This window comes from Aristolochia californica, unplaced genomic scaffold (genome assembly GCF_029961685.1).
Source record: "Aristolochia californica isolate CCGP_79_NKW_82.1479 unplaced genomic scaffold, dmAriCali1.0.hap1 SCAF_11, whole genome shotgun sequence".
Taxonomy (NCBI): domain Eukaryota; kingdom Viridiplantae; phylum Streptophyta; class Magnoliopsida; order Piperales; family Aristolochiaceae; genus Aristolochia; species Aristolochia californica.
The window spans coordinates 2,252,206-2,257,095 of NW_027181782.1; the positions used below are offsets into that span (position 1 = coordinate 2,252,206).

At 37.7% G+C, this 4,890-nt stretch overlaps 1 long non-coding RNA gene across 1 annotated transcript; it reads right to left on the bottom strand.

Moving 5' to 3' along the window:
• Nucleotides 1-3,000: 3,000 nt before the first annotated feature.
• LOC137943481 (uncharacterized) lies at nt 3,001-4,072 on the bottom strand. Its single transcript, XR_011110750.1, has 3 exons — nt 4,025-4,072; nt 3,820-3,921; nt 3,001-3,722 (listed from the first exon to the last, which is right to left on the bottom strand). It is a non-coding gene; the product is annotated as an uncharacterized lncRNA (long non-coding RNA).
• Nucleotides 4,073-4,890: the final 818 nt, after the last annotated feature.

Genomic DNA, 4,890 nt, shown 5'->3' on the forward strand with positions numbered 1-4,890 from the left:
TGTTTATGATTTATTATAACATGTTTTACTTTCACTTGTGTATATTATCCGTTATATCTTGATATATTAAAGTACTATGGAATGATGTCCGTGTGGCGAGGAAATAATTTTCCATCATGGAGGGGGGATCTAATGGAATAATGTTTATGTGCGGCAAGATGAATTACAACGGTGTCAATTTTTCTTTTATTGCATTGATTACTAGGTTGGGACGTTGAAGAAAGAGTCGTAGGACCTTAAGTTTGATAGAGTCTAATTTTAACAATAATATGAATAACAATTTAAAAAATAAGACAAGCATATAAAGAGCACAATAATTTGTATGAACAAAAAGAGAAAATAATATGAATTTAATGTTTTGAAAAACGAAACTAATACAAAGCATAATATGAAACAAATGCTTAGTCAATTCCAAATATAATACTCAACAAATAATTCAACGAAAACCAAACTACAAAATAAGTAATAATTCATAAGATTACACAAAATATGTAAAATATTTAGTCACACTTTAGCTTAGATAGTTGGCAAATTACAATAAAAAAAGTCATGTGGGTGTAAGAAGATAGGGTTCATTAAACGCGTCCTAAATCTCACCATCTTTATATATATCAATATGAGTTTTTCGATGTCCTAGATGGCAATATAGATTCATGACCTCAAGTGAACAATGAAGTTGGATGAGAGCCCCAGTGTGAGACCTCTCCCATCTAGAACTTGGGGTCTTAAAGTAGAGTCTTCTTTCATATATGAGGTTGTTATTGATGGTTACTTTGTGTAAATGATATATTGGTGTTTAAGAGAAAATGGATAAGAGTTAGATGATGATTGTTTGCAACGAACACTTGAATGAAGAATTTAATGAAGGGTGATGGCTTTTGTTGGTAGGTGTAAAACAAAGCTTTGATAGGATCAGATAATAAGATGTGTCGTTCATACAAAGTGTGTGCTAACAAAGTTTTTTGGAATGTATGCCAAATAAGGGACCACTTGTATGTCAATGGGATGTTGTAAAGTTATACTTGATGGACATTTCATGGGGGGAAACTCAACACCTATGAGGAAACTCATCAAAGGCATTATGGTACAACTCGGGCTGATCATCAAACAAGTGGTGAATGTTGGTATACATAGTGGTATCCGTGATCTCACCCAAAATGTACAAGCTGGACAAATCTTTCTCAATGGCTATCAACCAAGGTCTAGTGGTCATGCTGAAGTCTTTGGACGTGGTCCAAGTGGGCTTGACAAATTTACTCGTTTTTTATCCAAGTTGTGTGAAATTCTTCAAGTTAAAGTTTTTTATCCATTTACCTTATATCAAAACATCTTCCATCATGAGAAATAAAACATTGGATAACATACTTTCTCTACTGAAAGAAGCATTTCCCCATGGTGAGCCACTGCCTCATATCTATTATGAGGTTAAAACCCTTTTGCTTGAGTTGGGATTCCATTATGAGAAGATACATACTAGTAAAAAAGATTTTATTTTGTTTTGGAAGGAATATGAAAAGATAGAAGTATCCAGTGTCATGACCCGAGATACGTACGGTCAAATAATAAATTGAAGCAAGACCCACAGAAAGTCTTACGCTATTTCTTAGACCACGACTTCAACAATTGTTTACATCAAATATTACAACTAAGGACATGAGGTGCCATGCCGAGAAGACATCGGAAGACATGGATACGTTGTGACATCCGCCAGATTCAAAAGAGCACCTATGGTTAGTTGGAGATTCACAAAAATGTATGCCTAGGTCTTGTAAGTGATGGTTTTAGCCCATTTGGAAATATGAGTACATCATATAGCATATCGCATGTGGTGTTGATGTCATATAATCTGCCCCCATGGAAATGTATGAAAGATCATTATTAAATAATGAGCTTACTAATTCGATGGCCCAAGTCTCTAGGCAATGATATTGATTTTTATTTATGTCCTTTGGTGGATGAGTTGAAAGAGTTATGAGAAGAAAGACAACAGACTTATGATACATATATAAGAGAGGTATTCACAATGCTTGATGTACTTTTGTGAACCATAAATAATTTTCTATCACACAGGTTACATTCTGGTTGGAGCACTAGGGGGAAATTGGCATGCCCAACGTGTATGAGACAAACACACTCAATGCAATTGAAAGAAGGAATAAAAGAATGTTATATGGGTCGTCAGCATTTTTCACCAGTGGACAATAAGTTGCGTAGGGATAAGAAATTTGATGGTAATCTGGAGCTTCAACCCCCCTCCCCCAGGTTCATTATTTGGACGTGACATTGAGAGAGAACTGCATGAGTTCCCCTATGTGTTGTATGACAAAACACATGCCAATAGGAAAAGGAAATGATCCCTGATCCAAGGTGGTTTTCTCCTATGACTCAGTATTTGACACCTAAAGAACTGGTAGTCAACTATTATGCAGCTAAAAGGCTTCTGAAAATTCAAATGAAGATGAAGTTTTCTTTGGTAATGCGCCCCAATTCATTTGAACTTTATTTGTTTCAGCTTTCCTATTGTTATGTGCTTTAAAAGTGACCTTCGATATTTCTGTATTTCAGATCTGTTTCAATTTATAACTCAACATATTTACAGGTGACACCTTTTCAATCTGTATTTCTTATCTGCAACTGACCATTTATACGATTTTCTCTCCCCATTCAAGATTGGATAGAGCTACAGGTAGCTTCGTTTGGTTTTGGCCAGCGTAGGTCTTTTTGTCCTTCTCCCCTTTGTAGCTCTATAAAGTACCCAACTTCTTGCCCTCCAAGGCATTCAAATCCTTCTGAACTAATTTTAGCAAGTCCATTCAACAGAGATTCGCCGACTGAGTTAACCGTGGAGTTGTCTCTGAGACGCCCCTTGATACATCTGGCTCCTCGCCAGTTGCCTTAATAGCTCTAATCTGGAACATAAGAGCTGTTGATGTATTAAACTTCCGTAGCTATTCGATTATTGGTGTTATTTAAATAGAGGGGCGGCTGCTAGTCTTTCACTTTGAAGAGAAAATAAGTGATGCTTTCACTAATGTCAGTGACTCAGCCGGTGAAATGACCGCCGGTTAAATAGAAAATGACTAAATTTTTAAATTAAAAAAGTTATCGATCTGGCTGTCTGGTTCATCTGCGGAAGTAATGCATCTTCTGAATTGAAGAGAGCTCTCTCGTCGATTCCGTTGCGACCATGAGGTTGTCGTTCCCAAACCTTGCTTCCGGAGCAGCAGCACGGAGCTGATCCACCGGAACGTGCGATCTGGCTGTCTGGTTCATCTGCGGAAGTAATGCATCTTCGGAGTTGAAGTGAGCTCTATCGTCGATTCCGTTGCGACCATGAGGTCGTTCCCAAACCTTGCTTCCGGAGAAGCAACACGGAGCTGATCTACCGGAAGTGATCGGGAAGCATACATCTGGCTGGGCCAGAGCCGTTAAAAAACTGCATGGTCTAGCGGAGTCGGCGGGGGACACAGGCGAGGCGATCTTGAAATGAGCATCACTGGTTTCAGTATCTTCTTCCATCGTTCCTATAACCCCAGTGTCTCACCGACCGCCTGTATACTCCTCTCTGAGGTACTTTCTTCTGCACCAAATTGGATGAGTGACCAGCTTGTTTTCCTTCCCATTCGGTGATCCCTCCAAAATATAACCAAACCGAGGGGTCCCAAACGAAGGGAAGAAGGGATTCTATAACACTGGTTTCACCAAAGAGAGAGAACCTGTGCCTGGAAGGGAAAAAAAAATGATAAAATTTCAAATATTGTGAATGCAGAAAAGAACGTAAAGAATTAAATTTCGTAGATTTATGCAGTAAAACAATACCCGACTCTTCTTCTGGTATGAGGATTTCTTGATCTGGTTGAAGGTTCAAAGTACGCATTGGGCGTCCCTGAACCACCTCGTTTTCTGTTGAGTTTTTGGAGACTACAACGAAGAACAAAAAGAGTCATAAGATTGTTTAAACAAAAAACTGCAAGAAACAAAAACGATAAAAAAAAAAAATCATGGAAGAAAAGAAGATGTTTACCAGACATCGCAATGCATCGGAAAAGAAAACGCTTGCGCAGGAACCTCGCGATGGACATAGAAGAGAAGCAAAGTTCAGGTATTTATAATAGATGAAGAGGCACTGATTTCATCCAGGTTCACCCGCATGATATTTACATTAATGAGCGCCTTTTAATGGAAGGTTGCAATTTATTAGCAACTGAATTCTTTTAACGTCTCAATTTTTGAATTCAAATTAACAAAGCAAATGGGCTGTTTGAGATTTGTTTTTATTTTGGAAATTTTCATATACAGATTTCATCCATACCATAAGTCCAAATATGAACATTCAAATCTTCATCTTTATGAACATAGCTAAATTTGAATATGGAGAAAAGGAGGAGGAGGTCTTCCCTTACCATAGGCCCATTAGGAGAGGATATCTATGTTCGATAGAGAGGACATGAAGGGGGAGAGAGGATCTCTTTGTTCGATAGAGAGGAAATGAAGGGGGGGTGGGGCTTTATGGTGTTTGGTGACCACCAAAGAAATATAAGTCCTCAATAACCTAACGATGTAAAACTTTTAAAATTGATGGTATTAAAGGTAAAATATTTATGGCTTTATGGTGTTGGGCATGAATTAATTTTACGAGGTTTCCATTGATGGCAACCGAAAAGCATGAAGATCAGTCAAAAGGTAACTTCTACTAAGGAAATTTAGTTAAAAAAAGTTTTTTTTTTTACTATTTGTTATCATTTGGTGGCACAAATGGTCCCTTCTGGATAAATAACATGACTACAATCTCATTAGAGCCCCTGTAAGCTGTATCCTAGGAAACGTTAAAAACCCCTAATATAAATAGGGAATCGAACTTGGACTAAAGTCTAGCCAACATTGGTCGCA